This window comes from Notechis scutatus, chromosome 5 (assembly GCF_049901735.1).
Source record: "Notechis scutatus isolate UNSWTSFEM ecotype Mainland chromosome 5, rNotScu1.2, whole genome shotgun sequence".
Taxonomy (NCBI): Eukaryota; Metazoa; Chordata; class Lepidosauria; order Squamata; family Elapidae; genus Notechis; species Notechis scutatus.
Genome location: NC_142013.1, coordinates 20,456,070 through 20,481,010, shown reverse-complemented (window position 1 = coordinate 20,481,010; position 24,941 = coordinate 20,456,070). Strand labels below are relative to the sequence as shown.

General features: G+C 39.4%; 1 long non-coding RNA gene across 1 annotated transcript; it reads right to left on the bottom strand.

The window, feature by feature from the left end:
- Positions 1-544: 544 nt before the first annotated feature.
- LOC148130389 (uncharacterized) lies at positions 545-14,936 on the bottom strand. The gene is made up of 4 exons (XR_015749735.1): positions 14,899-14,936; positions 7,944-8,054; positions 1,522-1,577; positions 545-1,017 (listed from the first exon to the last, which is right to left on the bottom strand). It is a non-coding gene; the product is annotated as an uncharacterized LOC148130389 (long non-coding RNA).
- Between the last annotated feature and the right edge of the window lie 10,005 nt (positions 14,937-24,941).

Here is a 24,941-nt window from a genome sequence, read left to right as displayed (position 1 = left end):
AGTACTAAATACTAATTAAGTGTGCTGAAGGTTCCTTGGATTACAATTCTGATGAACCTAAATAAAATGATAGGGAAAATAGTTGTGGAGGATGGAATTCCAGTTTAATAATGCAGAAGGGAAGGCCATTTTAAAATATGAATTTGGAGAAGTGAGAAAAATGGGCTGCTCTAACAGAAAATAATAGAAACTATGCAATAGGAGAAAAAAAGTTGAAGAAATATAGTTTTGAATAATTATCCCACCTTATAACATAGCTTTCTCCAGTCTGATATACTCTACAAGACCTAAAATTGCAATGTACAGAACTCTGAACAAATTGGCCATGCTGGTTGAGTTCTGACGTTAAAAGCCCAAAACATTAAGTTGGGAGAGGGCAAATTGTCATACTATGTCAGCAATATACCCAATCTCATCTCATATTTAAATTGTTCTAGTAACTTCCCAATACTCTACTACTAGCGGTATGGTAATCATGGATCATAAATTTGACTGACAGAAGATTAGATAAGGGAAGACTGGTTATAGGAGAACTGTCCTCTATGGCATAGCTTACAATTCACACTAAGCCATGCTTTGTGTACCACATTTTATTGAATAAGCTGAGTTCATATAAAATACTAAGCCAAAACCAGACAAACCATATTGATGTATGAATTCAATCTATGATAATTAAAACAGGCTGTATGTTATGCTCTCAACAACAGAAGTATATTCTACATACCACTTCACAAGGTCATTTAAGTGTTACAGAGCTAGCCTAATCTTGTTATTCAAACTGTGCACAGAAATCCTGGAGGATAAGATAAAGTAAAAAGAGTCAAGAAGAATGTATTCTATCTCATAAAAAATCAGATTGGAGCTGCTGTATCTCCTCAATTTTTTTTAAAGTTATTCATTATGTGAAGAAAGCACATTGCTTGTATAATGAAGATTCCGGATACAATCTGTCATGTTTCCAAATTTTGAAGCTGCAGTGATGGGAAAGATCTTTCTGTGACACCTAGAAATCTTCTTCTAAAATAAGATAAACAATAGGTCACCCTTTTCCAATCTGTTACCTTGAAGATATTTTGGAAGAATATCTTCATATTCCAGATATTGGAAGAACTCCAACTCCTGCCGTTCTCATTGGACCATGGTGGTTGGGTAATTCTGGGACATGTAATCATAACATGACTGGAGAGCACTTGTTGGGGAGAAAAATCGGGCTAGCAGATAGTCAGTCCAGCCTAGCATATTGTTAATATTTGTAGACCAAGTTTTATTTTTTATTCTGCGTTTACTTTTGGAAACCAGCTATTATTTTGCCCACTTTAGTGGACAGGATAAGTGGCAAAATGGATATTCCAGGTCTAACCCAGTCTCATGAGTCATAAAAGCCCACTCAACATCAGATTATAGCACACACAACAGAAACGGAAATAGAAAATGGCTAAAAATGGAAATTAAAGCCATGACGACTGTTGAGCTTTTCAGATTAAAAAGTTAGTACCCTTAAAATAAGATAAAACACAGTACCTGCCAGGGTGTGGGCAGAAAGTTCAGCATGAAGATGACAAATCAATGAAAAAGCCCTAGGAAGCAAGCAATAGCAAGATGAGAGTATCAAATAAGTCCAAATATCTTAATTAATGTGCTGCTTGCTTTCACTGGGAATTCTTTTCAACATTCATAATACATTTTTAAACCAAATCTCTAAATGAATAAGAGTTTTACAGGGAATATTCAGTATTGTCTTCTTAGCTGTTTTGCAGTGCAAACCTGCACATATCTGTTCATAGTAAGCCCTGCTGATTTGGATTATGTGCCATCAAATTGTTTTCAACTCCTATTGACCATGTAGATTTTTTCCCATTACAACCTATCTCTAACCTGGATGGCTTTTTTTAGATCTCCCAGTAGTGCCCTCATCACCACTGTAACTAAGTCCATAGGAAAAGCATTGATGCCTTTGAATATTAGTGTTGAAGAAGACTCCTGAAAATAATCAGGAGTCCATGTGCAAATGGATCATTGAACAAATCAATCCAGGGTTCTTGTCTCAAGCACAGATGACCAGCTTCAAATTATCCTACTTTGGACACATTATACAAATACCCCGTTCTCTTGAAAAAGGTGGGAAATGTGGAAAGAAAAAGGATGATCATCTGTGCCTCAGGCAAGAACTTTAGGCTGATTTGTTCAATGATCTTCTATCACATCAAGGGTCTTCTCCAACACCAATGTTCAATGGCATCAATACTTTTCCTTTTTTGCTTCTTCAGAATCCAGATGAGTTCAGTGGAATGTCTATGTAAAAGTGAAATTTGTAATTTCCGTACCATTTCTTCCTCCAAGAGACCTCACAGGGATTCCTTTCTCCAGGCTCCAGGCTCCATTCATCTTAGTTGCTCTTCTCTGTGTTTTTTCCAAAGTCTCAACATCTTTTTTGTAATGTGACCAAAACTGGATGCAGTATTCCAGATGTGATCTTACTAAGGCTTTATGAAGTGGTACTAATAGTCATACTAATATCTTCTTTTTTTATTTAGCTGGCACCCTCTCTCATGCAATGGCCTTGTGCGGCACCCAATTTGTACACAGCAGCTTCACACAATCTAAATATAGTCATAGCTCCATCTTTGCAGTCACCAACAGTATGTTTTTTTTTCTATGTGAATCCTAAAGACAATAAAGAGTAAATAAATTAACTCTCTGCTAAGTTTATAGTCTGCATTATGTCTCCAAACAAGCTCATTGAAGGAATTCTCCTACTCATATTCTGTCTCATAATCTCTGGGTCTACATACCAACATTCTGAGCATGAGGCTTCCTACTCTTCTTCTTCCTCCTCCTCCTCCTCCTCCTCCTCCATTCTTCTTCTTCAAAAAAGCTTTTCTCATAGTACATTTTTGGAGTCGCCTCAAGTAGTAAACAAGATGCCAATCTCTGAACTAGTTTAGGGATCATTTTGAAATCTTACATTCTTTCCGTGAACTCGGGATTAGATGACAATAATGAAATACCTGTGGGTGATTTATGGTTAGCATTCCCAGGATTCCTTGTCAGCCTAGAACAGTTCCTTTGTCTTCTTTTGTTGACTTTAACATTGTTGGCCTCAATTCCCCAGGTGGTATTATCATTCTTATTATTAGGCTGCAAAGCTTTTGATAGTCAGGGAATGTTTTGGGTGTGGTTGAAGGTCAACAGTATAAATTTTCAGTTTTGGGTAAAGGAAGAAGGCTGTGGATCCTGAAAGAGTATGAGAAGGCACAAATGGGTGATATCATGAACATATAGGATTGGTGTTCTTGCTAAAATACAAACTGTACAGGTAGATCTCGACTTTAACAATGTATTTAGTGACCGTTCAAAGTTACAACGGTACTGGAAAAAAAGCGATTTATGACCATTTTTCACACTTAAAACTGTTGCAGCATCCCCATAGTCATGTGATCAAAATTCAGACACTTGGCAACTGACTCGTATTTATGATGGTTGCAGTATCCCAGGGCCTTGTGATCACCTTTTGCCAGTGTCCTACAAGCAAAGTCAATGGGGAAGTCAGATTCACTTAACAACCGTGTTACTAATTTAACAACTGTCATGATTCACTTAACAACTGTGGCAAGAAAAGTCATAAAATGGGGCAAAATTCACATAATAAATGTTTCACTTTAAGGCTCAGTTGTTTGTTGTAAGTCGAGGACTACCTGTATTGCTTGATATTGAGCAAGTATCTTTTCTGCAAGTTGATTTCTCATTGCCATTAATGAGAAATTGACTTTTGAGAAAGTAACTTGCTCAGGATGTATTTTAGCAAGAATCCTACAGTATGTGTTCATGATCTCACCCATGTGTGGTTTATTATAGTAGGAAATACACACATACACACATTTCCTAGTCTGATGCTTTCTAAATTTGCAACTACATCTCCCACAAACCCCAGTTGTGAGGGTTGGGAACTCATTTAGAGGGCACTAGGAAAGATGCTGACTTCTAGACAAGAAATTTTTGGCAAGCATGGTTATTTGGCATGCTGAGAATGCAAGTTGGGTGGATCTCTAGTGACAAGTTATATAATCACCTTTTCACTAATCCTGCCCACAACTCACATTTAAAAAATGAGGTTAAAAAATTAAGGCCTTTAAAACCAGGTTAAGGTCAAGCCATTGTTTATATCACAGGTACATTCTCCATGGTCCACACAATTCAGATTCACAGCCCATCAGTACAATGACTCATGAGAAAAGACCTGATCAACAAAAACTAAACCCAAAGAAGAGTTCTTTTAATTTCTCTGAACTCCCTTAAAATGATCTCACATCTATTACAAAGTTTGTGGCATGTAAGCATAACACAGAGAATAGAATCAGAGTCTTTGCTACCAATGTTGTGGAATATATAGCAGAATGAAAACCATAGCTAATGTTTAACAATCAGACAGAAATAAAATGGCAAATTTGCATTTAAAACTAATACCTGTACAGCATCATTTCATAACTTCTATATATAACATTACCGTTTTAACATAAGCATTCTTACAATTCTGGGCTTACACATCCTACTGAATAATTGTTTAAGTACATCTGGTTGAATAACCATTGGCTGGATGCACATATCAGGCTGAGTGATAAACCAAGGTTTACAAATCTTGGCAGTTAGCTTTAAATGTCATCCTAAGCCAAAACCCAATAAAATGTTATAGTTTTCAGATTTTCAACTTTGAGCTAATATTTAGCGTATGCAGGCAATGCATAGATCCTGTTTATGATTTAACAGTTTCTACATTGGGGCAACCAATCTGAAATCATGTTGCAATTAAGCAATCACTTTTTAATTTTTATCACGATCACAGTTAGCAGCCTTAAATAAGTAACCCTTATTTAAATGATGCTGTGGTATTACATATATTTCCTATGTCCATCTCAATGAGATCAATAGGGTTCTAGTCCAGAACATCTGGTGGGCACCTGTTGAGGAAAAGGCTATTCAAGGTCAATTCTCTCCTTCAAGGTAAAGGTTTTTGGAGACCACAAAATCAAAGGAATAAGTTGAGATTGGTGACTATTCTTATGTCTTTGGGATACTGATTATTTGCATCTCCATGTATCATTTCATTGCTAATAATGTACACACAGTCCTCAGTGTATGACCACCATAATTGAGCCCAAAATTTCTGAGTCAAATGAATTTTGCCCCATTTTGCTATCTTTCTTACCACCAGGTAGGGAACAAAGTGTCTCGGATGTGCAAAAAATTGTAATGTTTAGCCATATAAGGCAAAGCATACATTAAACCAATAAGAAGAGGGCATAGAGTATGATGCGTGTTTATAAGCACTGTCAACATCCCAAGACTTTTGCGGGAGCAATGCGACAAACATTGCTGAACAACCTTTTGTCTTTACTCATTGGCTTCCTCTATTCATTAGCCGCCAAACTGTTATTTCACAGTGACAATAGTATGACCTCCAATATCTTGCTTTTTAAATACTGTTCCAAACAGACTGCTGGAGTGTAAAATTAGTCAATAAGAACAGTTAAAAATAAACTACATAATTTTGGCTATGCACACACACTTCCCCTTTTAACAATCTAAGGGCAGTATTATATTTGCTCCCAGAGGTATTTTTGATTCACATATGTAACATTATTTTTAGGTGTGCTTTATAAACCAGACTTATTGGGAAAGAACCATTAAGCAATAATCTAATTTAAGCAATCTCATTGCCAGGCTTCATGAGACAAGCATTACAATAATTTAAAAAATGAGGTTCTACTGCTTTGCTTATATGATTTCAATCTTATTTAAGGTTGGCTGGTATTTGATAAATAGAGAACTGCTTCACTCCATCCTTTTAGCCCTGCAAGTTTCTGAAGAACTTAAGGATTTTCTTCTCTCATCCAAACTTCAATTTATTTTCCAACTTCTCACCTCAATAAATGATTCTTAAGGACCAACCCTGGGTATTTTATACAAATTGATTAATGGAATGACTTGCTTCTATAAGTTTTGGGTGGTCCAATATTGGAGTTTTTAAGAAGAGATTGGACAACCATTTTTGAAATGGTATAAGGCTTCCTGCCTGATCAGGGGGTTGGACTAGAACAGGGCTGTCAAACCTGTGACCTGAGGGCCAGATGCGTCACATGCTGGCCATGGCCACAGCCAGTTTGGGGGGGAAGTCACGATATATCATGTGACGATGCCATGATGACGTGAGTTTGACACCCCTGAACTATAAGACCTACAAGGTCTCTTCCAACTCTGTTATTCTGTTAAATAATTGGCAGGACAATTGAAGTAACAATATTCCTGAAGTCACATTTTCTTCATTTCCAAGGGAAAAAACATGCAAAAACTAGTAAAAAAAATCCTGATTTAAAAAAAAAAAGATTAAAGATTGAAATTGAGATGCCAAGGAGATATTAGTCAGATAAATGTCTGATTAGACATAAAGAAGTCTAAGCAAAACTTTTTATGTAGTAGTATAATAGAATTTGAAGAGCCAAGGGATGAGCATTTTAAATTTTTTATTTACTGGGGGAATATTTATTTTTTATTTATTTTTAAATGCATATGCTGCCCATCTCACTATCCAAGCAATTCCAGGCATATTATATATCATATAACAATATATTATAATGTTGTGAAGGGAACATAATTTTAAATCATTGGGAAAGATTTTATTTGATTTGATGCACAGATTATGAAATATTTTGCATTGCATTGCACTGTATTGCATTGTATTTATTATCACAAATGACCAGCTCAAATTATCCTGTTTCAAATATACCAGTACTATGCAAAGATCCAGGTCTCTGGAAAGGGTAGCTGGAAAAGATGGAAGGAAAGAGTATGACCAGCAGCAAAGTGGATGGATTCAGTTTCAGTAGTGATGAGTGGCACCATTGAAAAATTTGAAAGAACAGGTTAGGGATAGATCGTGGTGGAGAAAATCTATCTATGTCAGGGGTGTTCAACTGACATCATCACGGTGGCGTCACATGATGTATTGGGACTTTTTTTCCCCTTCGCTAAACTGGACATGGGCATGGGCGTGGCCAGTGCTCATTTGACAGTCCTGATCTATGTGGTCACTAGGTGTCAATAACAATGTGATGGCACATAATGAAATAACTTGTGAGTACCATTTGTTTTATTTTAGTGCCTTCAAATCAGTGTTAACCTTGTCTATTGCCTGGACACATCCCTGCAGTTTGCTTGGAAAACTATGCTGCTATTGCTTGGTGGTTTTCTAATGAATTTCAGCAGCCCAATCTTGAGACTGTCGGAGTCACAAAACATGGGTGGAGGCTGCAGCTGGTCATGGATTGCTTCCTTCCAAGTTTATTCCAACTTCTTGCTATGGCAGGATCTACAATTCAGTACATAGTTAGAACATTTCCCAACAGATGGCTGTTCTGCTTAAATACTTGAAGTAAAAAAGAAGCCACAACCTCCTCAAACAGCCTGTTCCACTGACATTTTCACCCACTGGTTTAGTAGTCCTCCTAAATTAAAGCAAATATTTCAATTTCCTTAATCTTCCGCATAGTTACCTTACTGCAATTGTATTTTCCTGTGGGTTTTTTTGCCTTGGCTGAACACAGCCAACTCTTTCAATTGCATTCCTCACCGAACCTGGTTTCTGAATCCTCACCCTACTGATCTACAGAAGGACACACCAATAATTGGCTACAACTAAGTGCCATTTTAATAACATGCAAGAGAGCATAATTATTTTATATAATCTGCACTAATGCCACCTAATATTACATTAATTTTTAAAAATTCTGTAGAGAACTAGATACTAGTTTATATTCAATATGGGATCCACCAGAACATTCAGTTCAGGATTGGTTTGCTGGCCTACCCCATTTCTTCCAGGTTGAAATAGTTGGGAATTGGGATGGAAATCCCTCTTCCCTTCAGTAAATGGTGGCAGATACTCTTACCTTTCTGCAGGCTGAATCCCCATCTGAAGTAGAGGTTTCCTCTGTGGTATTCATCTTTTTTCACATATACAGTCTGCAAGCTAAATCATCTTCCTCATCTCATACCTGTGTCTGCTTGGGGGAAGAACAGGGATTGTAACTAAATCTAGTACTTTCCCTTGGATTTCATCTTGCCATCTTTATGTGTTCCAGCCTGTTAAGTTCCTTCTGAATCTCAAAACTGGCATAATAAGCCAGGCTAAAATGTGTGCAAAGCTAACCATTATAGCTAATTTATGATTCTGTGTACTTTGCAAATCCAGTAATTGGGTTAATTCAGTAAAGTACAGTTCTTACTATAATTCAGTTTACTGTGTGTTGACTTTTGTCTCTGTCTTCCCAAATGCTTGCTTTCCTAGCTCTGTGTTATTTGCACACCTGTTTAGCAACCACATATATCTACTGATTGAATATAAAAATGAGATAAGGACAAAATCCTTCAATGGTCCCCTTGAGCCCTGCCTCTAGGCTGATATTGTGCTATTTTTAAGCATTCCTATGTTCGCACATCATGCTCAAGTTATTGTTTGCTTAGTAATGAATAAGCCACATTTGGCTCATTTCACCCAGTCTACTAAGCCAATACCACAATGCATAATATCTTGAGATACTTTGTGAATTATCCCAATTGTAGATCATTCAACGAACCATTCTTAAATGAACGATCGGTTAGGACAATGTGTGGAATTCAAGCTCTATCTCTGCTTAACCACCTGTTAGCCCATCTAATAGTAGCAGTTAATTAAGTCACAAACAGAGCATAAAGCAAATTTGCCTTCCAACATCTTTTCCAATATATGCTGCCTATGAATTACTTTATCGTGGTTAATATTGACAGAAATATTCTCTGTGACTGTATTAAGTAAACCATGGTTTTCTCAGTTAATTTAATTTTCTGCATTGGCAAACACCTCCAGCATAAACCAATTGGAATAGATAGTAAGTTGAAGTAACATGTGCTAAACTACTGTGTGGTTTAATGTGTTATGTGGAGAAAGTCTAGGATTTTAAAATAATCGTAGGTCCTTAGATTTCCTTACTAATCTACTCTAAAGTCTCTACTTCCACGTTATTATGCACAAATAAAAACAAGTCAGTAGGAATTTTAGGAAACAAATAAAATTAATTGTTGAAATCAACAGTAAAAAAATGTATAAAACGTATTTCAAAGGTTTTTTTTTAAAGCTAATGAACAGGCCTCTCAGCTCTGCAGGAAGTTTTTCCCAAATATTTGGGACAGCAGTAGCACAGAAGGAACAATCTTGAGTTGCTGCCATATAAACTCACAGCAATTTTCAATACACCTGGAGGTTCCTATAAAAAGAGGCATCTTCTCCATCCTTAGTCCAGATCTATGTTGTGTAGAAATAAACTGGTGGCCTGTGTAGTGCCTGAACAGCAAATGTCACATGATACAAAACCTACCTACCAAAATCTTGGATTAACTGAAGTTTATGGACCAGACACTGGCCTCCCTCAGAATATAATACATATCATATTAACAAAGGCATTTCTAATAACCTCACAGGTCGAAGTTCCTAGTCAAGTTGAACAAGGATCTAAAGAAAAAGCAGTAAAAATACATTTCCAAACAACCTGCCTACATCCTAAGGTATCTCAAACTGAAAGTGAACTGGTCTAACAATAAAAGACTGACTAGACACTGTCATAGTAGTCTGTACTGTACATCAAAGCTGGCATACAGATTGACTCGAACATGAGAGATTTAATCTGAAAAACACTAATTGAAAGCACTGCAACAAACCTGATGATAACATAAAAGAACTCCCGGAGGAGTAGGTGTGGCTATAATTCAGCCCTCTCCTAGCATAAAACAACTCAACAGGCAGATGCAATACAGGGGGCATGCATAAGTGCACCAACGTGCCTACCGTCCCTGTCCTATTGTTTGTTTGTTTTTTCTTATATGTATTCATTTCATGTATTCATAACTATGTTTATACTTATACCTATTATCTTGTAAGTGATTGACAAATCAAATAAATAAAATAAATAAACAGTACATGCAGAATCCCCCCAAAACTAAATCTCCACCATTGTCTTCCCTATGACTCTGGCTTTGCCCTCTCAAATTTGAGTTAGTGTTCTTCCATCATTGCTTTAGCTGTTTATTTTGCTGTTTCAGCTTCATTGTTCATCTGTATACCTTAGTAACATTTTTGAAAGAAGAGTTCAAGGAGAACTCTTTGGAAAAATTGTGTTGATTGTCTTTGTAAGCATTTTATTGCTGGTACCAAGCAGACTGGTGTAGTCATTCCCTCCCATAGTCTCTTAGAATACAGCTGAATTCAATAATTATTCCAGGTAGATTATCTTAATAAGTCCATTAGTCTGCAAAGGTCAGATGAAGTGACTAAAGCAACTTGAACAGGCTAGTGCTTTGTCCATAATACAGGTAGTCTTCATTCAGCAACCAAAGTTACAATGGTGCTGAAAAAGAGACTTATGAACTGTCCTTGAAATTGCAGCCATTGTAGCATCTCCACCATGTGGATGTTTGGCACCCACTTTCAGGTGGCAGTATCCCATGGCCACATGGTCACCATTAATGACTTTCACAGCTGGCTTCTGAATAGCAAAGTCAATGGGGAAGATGGCAGGAAGTCACATGTCAGGGTCACATGACATCACACTTAATGGTCCACGATGTTTTGCATAATGACTGCATCTAGAACTTGATGAACTTACATTATAAACTGACACAGTCTCATGACTCCATTTTATAACTTAGAGTTAGAATTGCTGGTCCTAATTGTAGTCAGTAAATGAGGACTACCTGTAATTGGGAAACTTCAGGTGTCCCCAACCATGGAATACCTCTCTAATCAGAACACAATGACGTGAATCATGTCTTGGCCTTGTGATCAATTAGGGTAGGCTCCTAGATGACACGGCTGCTATGTGTTGAACTGTTCCTGAGAAACCAGTCCAAAGGAAATATTGAAATTCTCCAGCACCAAAAACCTAGAAGTCTCCAATGCTGAAACATATTCAGTTAATGTACCACAACTGCTAAAGTCATGTCACACTGAGTATGAATCACTTCCCTCCTAGGTATTGTCAAACTTTTGGCAGTCAACTGCAACCAAAAGCATGATATTTCCCAGTTGCCTTCAGCAGTATTTGTTAAAGAGGAGTGGACTAACACTGCAAATATCTCAGCAGCTACATTGTTTGGATTTTAGAACTCAACTGACTGCTCAGTTTGCTGAGGCAGAGACTCAGAAAGGGGTTATTGATTTTGGTTAGCCTCTCTGTGAACAGGCAAGGACACCATTTTTTAGATCCTGGAGATCAAGCAACGGGAGGTGTCACTCCATCAAGACATCAGACTAGGAATCCAATATCTTGTACATCAGTATAAGTAGTCCTTGACTTACAACCACAACTGAGGCCAAAATTTCTATTGCTAAGTGAGACACTTCTTAAGTGAGTTTTGCCCCATTTTTGATTTTTCTTGCCACAACTGTTAAGTGACTTGCTGCAGTTGTTAAGTTAGTAACACAGTTAAGTGAAGCAGGTTTTCCCATTGACTTTGTTAGGTCACAAAAGGGAATCACATGGCCCAGAGGAACATGGCAACTGTCATTAATAAGAACCAGTTCCCAAGCATCTGAATTTTGATCACATGACCATGGGGATGCTACATCAGTCGTAAGTGTGAAAAACTAAGTATCATACGTCACTTTTTTTGATGCTGTTGCAACTTTGAAAATTCACTAAACAAACTGTTGTAAGTTGAGGACTACTTGTACTACTTTTATTGAACAGTTATAGTAAAAGAATTTTGCAAAACTAAATGCACTTCCCGTCCTCCTTCTTTTAACTTTGTGAGAACTAGAGAGCAGCTTGTTTGAGACATTAAATCAGATTACATTCCTACGCTGTCTTGGTCAGGACTGTTCCTCCCATCCCTCGAGGCCATTCCTTCTTCCCTCTACAGAAGCAGCCAAAGATTTCCAAACCAACCTATAAATCTCTCAGGCCCTGAACTTACCCTTACAAGTATCCTGATAAGGAGAGTATTGTTCTTATGAATCACAGTCACACCACTTCCCAAATGTTTTCCCTAGCTAGTTTTACTACAGGACTTTCCAAACTTGGCAACTGTAAGACTTGCTGACTTCAACTTCCAGAATTTCTCAGCCAGCATGGAATTCTAGGAATTGAAGTCCACAAGTCATCAAGTTGAGAAGTTTGGAGACCTAGAGTAACCATCTGGGAGAAACTAGGTCCCATATCAGACCACCTACTTCTCACTCCAGGCAATTCTCTGTCATTCAAGGTGAATTAGCTTATCTGGAAATACAGAACTCTCTATTATTTTATTTTGGATTCAACCTGTCACTACAGAAAGGCAAAAACTAGGTTCTTGGTAGGGCAGGAACTGGTCTCTGAGGCTTGAGAGATAACCAGGCCACAGGAAGGGAGGATTATTTGTTCAATTTATGTAACCGCCAATCCAAATACTTATCTTTGTATTTGTATCTTTGTATTTGTACACACACACTGACCCCGCCCCACACAAAATCAAAATTAAAATAGTAAAAAACTATTACAGATAATCTTTATGACCATGACTGAGCCCAAAATTTCTGTTGCTAAGAAAGACAGTTTTTAAGTGAGTTTTGTCCCATTTTATGACCTACCTTGACACAGTTGTTAAATTAGTAACACAGTTGTTAAGTGACTCTGGCTTCCTCATTGACTTTGCTTGCCAAAAGGTGGCAAAAAATTATCATGTGACTCCAGAACAATGCAACCATCATGTTTGAACTAGTTGCCCAGCATCTAAATTTTGTTCACATGACCACAGGGATACTGCAACAGTCGTAAGTGTGAAAAATGGCCATAAGTCACTTTTCTCATTACCATTGCAACTACCAAAGGTCACTAAATGAATGGCTGTATTCTAATCCCTCTTCCCTTGTAAAGGCCTACCAGGCTGTTAACACTAACATTTCTATTCTCAATTACTAGAAACATGAAAATCATGGAATTATTGAGTTGGAATAAACACATGGATCCTCCAATTCCTTTGCAATGTGCAGGAAAATAAGTTGTCCATCTTTGAAAGCTCCAGAGATGGAAAACCCACAACTTCTAGAAATACAACCCAGGTTCCATAGGTGCAGCCCCTGCCTCCTCCCCAACACGTGGCAGAAGTAGCAGGGAGCAAGAGCTGAGAGAACTGTGTGTTGCAATTCAAACTTTATTGCTATTGTATTTGCACAATGATTTGCATTCAAGTATCTCAGGAACTGGGTTTTTTTCATTGTCATGATATTGTGGTCAGTTGAGGATGATTCTGCCCCCACATACTTCGATAAACTGGACAAATACTAAAGGGATAGCGTGTGTGTGTGTGTGTGTGTGTGTGTGTGTGTGTGTGTATTCCACACGCCCCTAGCACACACCAGACAGACACACAAAGGAATTCATCCACTCAGCATCAAAGCAGGAAGACTGTTAGGAATCCTTATCTTATCACCCACCAGCAGCCTTGGGAACAAAGCCTGAAGTACTCAGTGCTCTACCTTTCACCAGATTTTTTTTTAAGACTCTGATGGCTGAGGTTCAATCTGCAATAGATGTCCCATTTCTTATACAGGCTGAATGTTATAATAGCCCTATTTTCTTATTTCTTTTAAAGCTTTATCCAGGCCAACCAAACTACTGGTAGATGAGGCTGGTAAGAAAGCTCTCTCAGTCCCTTACAACAAGGAAAGAAAGCACAAGGAAAGAAAAGATTAATATATTTTAAAAGCTTTTTTTGTGGTCTTTGAACTGTCTTAATAAAAGTTTTGTCCTAAAATGAATTTGATAACTTTGTCACTTTTCTATGTACACAATGGCACACATTAAAATGAAATTCTGATACCTGCTCTCAAAAGACACACACCCATACACATATACTGTATGTATTTATGTGTGTATATACCAGTATGTGTGTATACACACATATATATATATACACATACGCACGCACGCGCACACACACACGCGCACACACACGCATATATAAGAAATGTCATTTATGTTATGTTATTTTAATTACATAAAAATGTAATACATGTTTATTATGAGTTATGTTTGGAGTTTTATTTTTAAATGCAGTAAATATTGATCTGCAAACTTGGAAGGTGATCCCAAATTGAATGGGATTTATTTCAAATGAATCAATGATTCTGGATATGACCGTAAGAACGAAGTTCAAGACAACTCTTGTTGAAGGTGCTATAAATCAGGGCACATAATAGGAAAGCTTTGCACGTTCAGTTCATTTTCAAATAAAAAAGAATCACAGAGCCTCCATTAGAACAGACCTGTTGAGCTAGCTAGACCAGCTCATTAACTTCACCCCCGAATCACACCTTGCCCAGTTTTGCTGAGCTAGACAGTACTTTGCGGCAAAAGCCAAAATTAAATTAGTTCATACAGTCTTATAAATCATAACTTGAAAACCGCAATGTGTTAGGTTCACCCATGCAACTCAAAACAAAACCGCATTCTGGATTAAGCAACAGGTATGAACCAGTCAGTAGATTAAGAGTCTGGTTTCACCCGTCGCACTAAGAAGCCCCGGGTTTTGTTTACCATTATTTATTTATTGAATAAACTAATATCGCATTGACACACTGAACCGTAAGCCACGCTTTATAAACCCAACGGCTGGTTTTGCACCCTGTTTCGGTTGAGCTGTGGGTGAATCAGTTCTAGGGGTCGATTAGAAATCCGTGATTTTATGTCCCAACATCGATTTCGATGGAGCGCGGCTTCCCGTCAGTTCATTTATAAAATAAAACCCAACGTACTATATATTATAACCTGTCACGCTTGCAGCGGTCTGACAGTCGTGAGGGGAACTTTCAACGAGCCCGCATTGCGCTTTTACCTCAGCGAAGCTCTTGCCGCCAAAGCGCCTTCTTCTCCCCTCAGAAGGCGAAGGGGGCGGAGCAGATGTTTTCCAGCTGGCTCCGCCCAGCCGGTGTTTGACGGGCAGAACCTCACGATCTCGCACGCCCTCCCTCCTCCCCCCTCAGCCGCCGCCGGCCCCGCTCCCCGCTGGTATGCGAAGGGAGGGAGATGGAATGACGCCGAGTCTGGGTCACGTGGGGCCGTGTGGAATGCTAACAATGTAGCGAATGTCCCAACTGTGTCCCGCGGCCGCCGCATTCGGAGCCCGAGAGGGGGAAAGAGAAGAATGGAGAAAGAGCCGCGCGCCGGAGGCGGACGCCGCCGCAGCCACCGCAGCCACAGGAGGGGAGTCGTGGAAGCTGCCCCCTGACTTTCCATTGGGCATTAAAAGGGGAAAGAAAGGGGGGTGGGTGAGTACGGGAAACCCCGTTCCTGCTTAGTGCAAGGGCTGCGGAGGGGTGGGGCCTGGGTTTCCCGGGGAGGTGGTGGTGGTGTACGCCAGCAGGCTGGTTCCCCCTTCCTCTATCTTGGATCCTTTGCAGCTTTCTGCCGCCCTTCTTTTAAAGACCAAGGTGGGCACAGTTCTGGAATGGGGAGGGGGGGCATTTGGCCCCAGGAGCTTCTTCGGCGCTGGTGCAAAAATTATTCTAATTGCTTCGGGCGGGCAAGAGAACCGGGGAGCCGGCCAAGGGCAGCCGTGCCTTCTTGGAAGTTGGAAGAGGTTCAGGAAACCAAAGTTGGTCCCATGCCGCGGAGGAGGGGAGCCCTGGCCGAGGAGCGGAAGACGGGCAGGAACGGCCGGGAAGATAGGGGGGTGACTGTGTAAGGCTTGGAAGGCAAGAGACTCCCGGGTTGGGGGTGGGGGGTGGAGGGGGTAAGAAGGCAGAAGGGCTGGGTCGGCCAGCCTTCTTAAATTGGCGGGACCGGTCAGCCGTTGGAAGCCCCTGGGCCAAAACCCACCCGTTGCCGCTGAGGCTGAATGAAGTCCGCTCAGTTCCCCGCCGCCAACTCTTGGACGCGGAAAATCGCCCAGCGATTTGGAAGCCGCTAAGATTGGCCGGTCTTATTAGGCGAAAGTTGGGGTGTATTCTCTGTCCCGGGCCTCGGTGTGGGGGGGAAATAGTTGCCGACCAGAAAAGCCTTCCCTCCTGTTTTTGTGGCCCAGAGAAAGCCAAATTATTCGCCTGCCCTTTCGCGTTCTAGCTGAGAACGCTGGATGGACGGCATCCCCGGGCCGTGCGGCCGTCTTGCAGCCCGATCCCGCCTAGGAGCGTTTTGGATGTCAGGGAGCGCGTTTGTTTTTTGTTTTTTGTTTGTCTCGTGAGAATGATGATGACGGAGAGTTGTCTAGACGGGTATGCCGCGGGCAAAGGAGCGCTACACGCGAACGAAAGTGCACGGTTAGTGGAGAGGATGAGTAGCGGGACCTGTGGAACGTTTGAACCGTCAACGCGGATCAAAGGTGCTTGGAAGCTCCTTACTCCTACGGCGGACCAGTCCGAGCCCGCGTGTAGTGTAGGAGGTCCGGTGCTTTCCGAGCGTAACATGGCGGAATCTGATCCGTCTCGGGGAGGTTTATTTCGGATTAAAAATGCGGAGTACGAGAGAGTGGTTTTACGATTTTAATTCTATGTGCCAGGAATGCGTCCCAAGGCGGAACTCCACCGCCCGATCCTATACAGCGCAACCTCTCTGAGGTTGGGCGTGTGTGTTTCTTTTTTTAAAACAAAAGAAAGAGACGCCAAAGGACGGTGCGAAAGGTTCGCGGTCGTCTTGCAACTCTTGCGGACAGGAGTCGCCAAGGGACCTTCGCTCAATCTCGCTCCTCCCGGGGGCTGCATGCGCTCCGGGGGTTTTGCGCCCTTCCAGGAGAGATCTTAACCCGACGAGCTTGAAGGATCGGGCCGCAGGGTTTGGGTGCCTGGCCGTTCCCGAGCCCGCCTTGGGCCGGAGCAGGCGCTCCCTCTGACCGCGCTGGAGGCCTCTGGTTGCTCCCACCGGAAGAGCGGCAGCCAAAGCCGAATAAACTTTCCAGCTTTAGTCAGTCAGGCCCCGCGCTCCGCTGAGGGAAGCTGCGCCTTATTCCGCTCTGTCCTTAAACTTTCCGTCGCGGGAGCCGCCTCTGCCGCCTCTTCCCTGGGCTTGGCTTGGTTTCTGAGGTCGATGGGAGTTAGCATGAGGAATGGGCAGGACAGTCCCGGCACTTCTGCCTTGAGGACCGCCGCCCCTTGCTGATATTTCCAGGATAAAAATCTGGTTGAGAAACATTGGAGGGGGGGTGTCATGGTTATAAATTGACTTTTTCGTTTGTTGCCTCTTCTGTGTCGTGTGTTTCATAGAATCATAGTGTTGAAGGTCTTCTAGTCCAACCCTTGCCCTGGGCAGGAATCTTTGTTGCACCCAGACAAATGACCTTTAAAACCTCCAGGCATCACTCCAGGAGAGAGGCTGTTCCGCTGCTTAATAATTCCCATAGTCATTAAACTTCTCCTTATTTCAAGCTTGGATCTCTGTCTGCCCACTAGCTGTTATCATATTTTTATTGTCCTATCCTATCGTATCCTGCCCACTAGTAGTTATCCCATGTTCAGGTGCTCTGGTGAATAAATGTGCATCCTCTGATTTGTGACAATCCTTCATGTATTGAAAGAGAGCTATCAAAGCTTCCCTCAGACTGCTCTTTTTTAGGCTTAAAGGCATCAAGTTTCTTTTCACCAATCTTCAAAGAGTTTAGCCATCATCAGCGTCTTTGCCTCTCTTTCCAGTTTCTCAGCATCCTTGTATTGTGGCACTTGGTGAACTGAACATGGTATTTCAGATATGGTTTGATGAGTGCAGCATAGAGCAAAACTATTGCTGCCATTTATTTATTTATTTATTTATATTATATTTATATGGCCAAATCACACATGCTAATTCTAGGCAGCTTACAACCTTAAAACAATTCAAAGCATAAAACCTATACAATCATATCAACCACTTGGTTTTCTGTATCGGCCTAGGGTCCCCAGGCCCACACATAGTACGTCTTTAGTGCTTCCCAGAAAAATAATAAGATGGTGGGGGGGGGGGGCAGTCTTATCTCTGGGACAATGTATTCCATAGAGAGGACACTACCATTGAGAAGGCCCTTTTGCTCGTCCCACCAATTGTATTTCCCTAATAGACAGGACCTGCAACATGCCATGCCTTCCCACCCCGGTGAGTCAGGTCGCTGTATCTGAGGAGAGGTACTAACCTAACCTCAAATCATATAGGATTTTAAAAGTGATAACCAGCATCTTGATGAATTGCACCCAGAAGCAAATCGGCAACCAATGCACCTTCTGCAAAAGAGGTGACATATGCGCCAAACTAGACTTGCACAAAACTGTGCAGGCTGCTGTATTTTGAACCAGCTGAAGCATCTGGATACTCTTCAAGGACCGCCCCATGTAGAGCACATTATTATAGTCCAAATAGGAGGTGACTAGGACATGTGTGACTGAGAAGGACACATTGGTTCAGGAAGGAGCAAACCACAGCAGTTGTGCAAAGGACCTTCTGGCCAAGACTGCTTCCTGCTCCTCAAGTTGTGTCTCCAGGAGATGCCTAGATAACACACTGAGTCTATTTGGGGCAGTACAACCCCAACCATAACCAGAAATGGGATTCCCCAAAAGCCCAGGAGCCCCAATATGTTAGCTCCTTTGCCTAACTTATTGATAAAAACAAGGAGCCACTAGACCCAGAAAATAACCTCTTGCATAATTCTCTCCCTGTGATCTCTACATCTGATGCTAAACCTATTATATTCCGTATGAAGGTGAAGTCTATAATATTAAAAATATGACTTTCTTTTGTTCCCCTGACAAAGTTATTGAGGAGGAAGAATTCTTTGGCAGTTTGAGAAGTAGCAGCAGTGATATCAAAGAAAAGTTAAATGAGACCCTATTAGACAGAAATATAGAACAGGACTGGTAGGACATAATTGATAGCTTTGATAAGAGAGGAAGCTAATTTTGACATTTATAAATATTATTTTCCCATTTTTCAGGGATAAAGAATTTTCTAGTTTCATATATTTGATCAATAATTTTTAAAGAGTGTCCTAAGTGAAGTTAGTTTTCTTTTGAGAATGAAACCTTCCCAGGTTGATTTTTATTGAGAGTAGTTAGATCAAATTTTTCAACTGCTTATTTTAAAAATTGTTCATCTTATATATTAAGACCTTTTATAGTCAACAGTTCCATTTTATCACACCCAGGCAAGTAGCTGGTAAATCTTTCCTATGAAAACTAATGTCACAAAAATGTTTTTGGCCACAAATGAGTTTTCTTTTTGTTGTTTGCTGCATTAAGCTGATTTTAATTCCAAAAATGAAAATTCAGTATTGACAATAATTGTTCCATGAAAATACAAGCTTCTACATGCTTACCAACTACCCAGAGTTGGTTAGAATCAGGCAGCATCAAAATTAAATGAATATAAATACCTGAAAAATAAATCTTGCTAAATTAAACTTGACTCAGTTAACAATATATCAACATCAGATTGCACCAGAATTATTTTAATTGATATAACTGTAGAACACTGAAATGTAAAATAGAATTTAGGCCAACAAAACTAATACCTGGATATGATTGTTACGTTATGAGGATTGCTATGTTATTATCTGTTTCCAAAAAAACAGAAATTCATGATTTCCACAGATTGATCCATTTCAATCAATCATCCACAGATTGATGCATTTCTGTAGTATGGGACTTCAGTTTATGTGGGCTTGTCTGTGCTGTGTGTGTATCCTTTTGCATACCTTACTCTATGAGCGATGCTTCCAAGAGATGAGATTTTTCTTTCTGCAGACAGATTATGCTGGACCAAAGATGATGTCCTTAGGGACATGTTCAAATTGTTTGCAGCCCAGATATTGCAGTAGTTTGTCTGTATTAAGGTCACATTGGGACAGCTGGGCTCATACTTAGCTTTTTTTTTCTTCCAAGGTGCCAAGAGAATTGTGCAATGTTCTGCTTTCTCCATATGTCAAACACACAAATGAATGTAATATAGCAGCAATTAGAGTGCCATTAAACTGATTTGGCAAATTTGCAAATGCAAATTTCACAATTGTGTAGCACAGGGCTTGTTTGTGTGTGTGTGTGGGGCGTGTAATGAAGGGACAAGGTGAGAATCATCAGGTAGGGGACTACGCGTTGACCTTTCTGTTTTAAAAGAGGGCAAATTTACCTAGACTGGTAACAAAACCCTAAATGCACTTTGCATAGTATATTACTATATTGAGTTGTTAAATTTCTGACTGCATATTTTTTTCTGTAGCAGATTGCTTTGGGAATATTTCAATTCTAGTTTCCAGTGAACTAAAGCCATGTTCATTAAAATAATCTTCTTGGAATTCAATTGGCAATAAGTGAAAACTGAATAATGTTATTATCGCATATGATTCATGTTAATATGAATAAGAAACTAATGAAGACAAATTCTATATGTTGTATGTTAAGAGTCACTATTACTCTAACTGGTTTAAGCTATAGAGAAACCTATCACGAATTAGCATATTTCTTAACCTTGGCATATTTCTTAACCTTGGTCATAATTTAACAAAATAACAGAGTAAGAAGGGATCTTGGAAGTCTTCTCATCCAGCCTGAAACCCTGTACCATTTCAGACAAATAGTTATCCAATCTCTTCTTAAAAACCTCCAGTGTGGAGCACTGACAACTTTTGGAGGCAAGTCATTTCACTGATTAATTGTTCTAATTATCAAGAATTTTCTCCTTGGTTCTAAATTGGTTCTCTCCTTGATTAGTTTCCTTTCATTGCTTTTTGTCCTGCCATCAGGTGCTTTGGAAAATAGGTTGATCCCCTCTTTTTTTGTGGCTGCCCCTTAGATAGCAGAACACTACTATCATCTCACCCCAGTTCTTCTTTTCACTAGGCTAGACATGCTCAATTCCTGCAACCGTTCTTCATATGTGTTAGCCTCTAGTTCCCTAATCATCTTTGTTGGTCTTCTCTGCACTCTCCGCAGAGCCTCAACATCTTTTTTATATCATGGTGACCCCAACTGGATGCAGTATTCCAAATGTGGCCTTATCAAAGCATTATAAAGTAGTATTAACATTTTACATGATCTTGATTCTATCCCTCTGTTTATGCAGGCTAGAATTGTGTTGGCTTTTTTGGCAGCTGCAGCACATTGCTGGCTTAAATTTAAGTGATTGTCCACCAGGACTCCAACATCCCTCTCAGAGTTTATATCTGAAATAGAGCATAGTTTTTTTTTACTGAATAAGTAACAACTAGTTGTATAGCTTACTTTGATCTTCTTCAAGAATCTACAGTAGTCCTTTTGAGGAATACTTTCCTTCATCCTAGTGGGGACTGTCTTATTAATGGAGAATTGAATCAGCAGGAGTCCTTATTAGGAGATGTGTTCCTGAGCATATATAAAATGCTAAAAGAATATCAAAAATTAAATTACAGGATGTCTTTTTTTTTTAAAAAAAAGATCACTCATAACCTTGGTCTTGGATGATGATTACAGGCCAAACTGATGGTAGCAAACATTGATTATATATGAAATAAAATGTAGATGTATTGAGAAGAATACAGGAAAATGTTTTGGTAGAATTTAGTATATAAATGTTTTTCATGCTCAAAGGCAAGTTTGTGCCATTTTTTTCATTTTGTGTTTTATTTTGCTCTGCTAATATTGATGATAATGTATTGATTTTTCTCTAGGCATTTTGGAAATGAGCTCTTGCCAGTGACATTCAGTATGATAGGTGATAAGAGACCATGAAAGTTAAATTCAAGGCATCAGAAGATCAGGAAAATGTCTACCTTTGCTGTAGACTCCAAAAGTGTGGGTCGGTCATATAGGACACACAGCTCTGCCTAATTCCCACTCTTCAGCATCTGCTGTTTTAAGTAATTGCCTTTGCTGAAGAATTAGGTCTTTCCTGCAGTGTACAAAGTAAGATTCTTTACCTCTGGTGGAAATTGTGATAAGGAGGCTTATGAAATTTATTTAATGTCAGATACGGATTTCTATATTCTACTGAGAGAATTCTTAGTAAATTACAATAAGGTGAGGGTTGCCACATATAAGTTATACGTTAGTCCCTAGATAGTATTATAATTGCCGGATTCAACGTAAAAGGCTTTAAGTAGTCAAGATAAATGATGAAAAAGGTATCTGTATCATAGTGTCAAGTCTTCCTCCTTTTCTAAAGTTGCTTGGATGTAAGTGGGATGTAGTTAAACATTCTGCCTGTTTAATGTTCATATTTCTTTGATAACTCCTTAGTTCATGGAGGCACACAACCTTGCAATTACAAGTCCATGCAATTTTAATATATCAAAACTGTTCTGATCTTGCATGAATGTCATAGTGATTGAATCCAGTGCTAGGAATAATCAGACAAGCTGTGGTTTATGGGGATTATGTAATTTTTTTAGAATCCTAAATTTTGGATGCAAGAGCTCAGCTAGGTAAAAAGTAATGGTAGGATGGGGAAATTTCAACCCATGAATCTTGTACCAAATATACAAATCTGTATCTAAGTCAACAACAGATCAGGAATTCTAACATGCACTTTTTAGAGTATCCAGAAGATTTTTCTAAAGACCTTGTCAAAGATTATGAATAAGATAAGATAAGATTTATTGTCATTTTTTACTATGAGTACACTGGCACACATTAAAAATGAATTTCTGTTGCTTGTTCTCATATAGGGTTGCGCCCCCCCATGTCAGAAACTTTTTTAAAAATGGTTATATTTAGTAATGCTAAAACATTGGGAATCAAGAATTCTTGTTGATGTACAATAAGTCCTAAGCTACATCTATCTAGACCTACTGAGTACATCCTATTCCCAGATGTTCCTCTTAATCTGTTTTGAAATGAATTAAAATGTATATTGGATCTTAGAACTTCAATATACTTTTTAAATTTGCCCCAGACATTATGTTTCAGCAAATAATATTTGAAGACTCTTGTCTGAACTGAGAAGCTAAGTTGAATTGGACCATTTTACATGGAGAACAAACTCCTAGTGAATACCATAAGGGCTTTGGACAAATTGAAAAAACATCCAAAAAGAAGGAAATGACAAAAGATTTTTATATTATCACCCGCAAAACTATATGGACTTATAAGAGTCAAGTATTAGTTGAAGGAGTTTTTGATTTTTTTTAAAGAACTAGATTTAATAGCTTATTAAAGTTTATTGCAGTACCTACTGTACTTTTTAATACATTTTAATTGGTGATTTGGAAGAAGAATATGTGCCCAATATAACTTAATATCTACACTCAATTATTGTAAAATAAATGTGTGTAGCTGATCTTCATATTCTTCCAGTATACATGTGGTTGTTGTAGCTATTTATAGAAGAAAAGGGGCTTTCCATTTTGCAAAAAAATCTGAGTTGTAAGAACTTGAATGAAAATATGGCTTCTTTCCAAAGCAGTGATAGAAGTGGTTGTGGTTTATTCTCATTCTGCGGCATGGATAGAGAGAAAAAATGCTTAAATACTTAATTTTGTTTTGTATATTTCCTGCTTCAAAGGCTTTAATAATCAATATTATTTCTAAGCTGCCTGGTATTCTATTAAGTTAAATTGACTGCAGGGAAAATCTCTTCTGCTCCACAAATTATGATGAATATATAATAATGATAATGAACATATAAGTCTTAATAGAATTGCAAAGATTCTTTTTTATTTTTAATTGAAAGATAAAGTTCTGTACACATTTGCTCAAGAATCTGGTATTAGGATCTCCTAACCATGCATTTGGCTCTGGAACGATCTCCTATATAAGTACTGGTAAATGGGAATTGCGTGAGAGCATCAAAATGCTGAAAATACATACTGTAGGTTGAAGCACAGAGGAAATAAGATACTACATGGCTTTAAATTTGGGATCCTGAGTCATAGAATCATTGAATTATAGGGCTGGAAGGGATCTTGGAGATCTTCTAGTTCCAACCCCCTTATAGGATGAGGCCTTATACCATTCCAGACAAATGGTTTTCCAAACTTTCTTGAAACGAAGTGAAGCACCCATGACTCTGGAAAGCAACCTCTTCCATTAATTTATCATTCTCACTCTCAGGAAATTCCTCTTTAGTTCCAGGTTGGATCTCCCTCTGATGAACTACCTATTGCTTCTTGTCCTGCCCTCAGATGCTTTGGAGAACAAATTGACCCCCTCTTCCCTATAACAGCCTTTCAAGTGTTGGAAGACAACATCATGTCATCCCTAAGCTTCTCTTTGTTGGGCTAAACATATCTAGTTCCCTTAGTCATAATTGTATGGTTTAGCTTCAGGCCCCTATCGCCTTTGTTGCTCTTCCCTGCACTCTTTTTAGGGCCTCAGAACTTTTTTGTACTATGGTGACCAGAACTAGACACAATACTCCCAAGTGTGGCCTCACCAGTGCTATATAGAGCAGCAATAGGCTGGCATTGTAAGCCGTTCAGAGAATGCTTTAAAGCACTATGGAGCAGTAGATAAGTCTTAAGTGCAATTGCTACTCTCATTTCCTGTGCTGTCCCTCTGTTATGCAGCCTAGAACCTCATCAGCTTTTTTTGGGCAGCAGTAGCATGTTGCTGGCTCATAGATAAGCAGTAGTCCACCAAGTCACCTACTGTTAATCCAGGTACTGCCTATTCTGTAGGCAGAATAGGATCTGATTTTTCCTACCTAAGTGCAGGACCTTAACTTTTCTCACCACTGAACTGCATCTTGTTGGATGGGTCCAATGCTCAAATCTCTCAAGATTCTTCTAAATCTTCTAAGTCTGTCTTCCAAAGTTTTAGCAATCCCTCCCCACAAGCTTGATATCATCTGCAAATTTAATGAGTGCCCCTCATCCAGATCATTTATGAAGAGCCCAAGACAGGACCTTGAGGTATCCCACTGCATGCTTCTCTCCACATAGATATAGTTCCTTGGAGAAGGACATAGTTAGTCAGCCAAGTGCAAATGTATCTGGTGGTGGTATTGTCT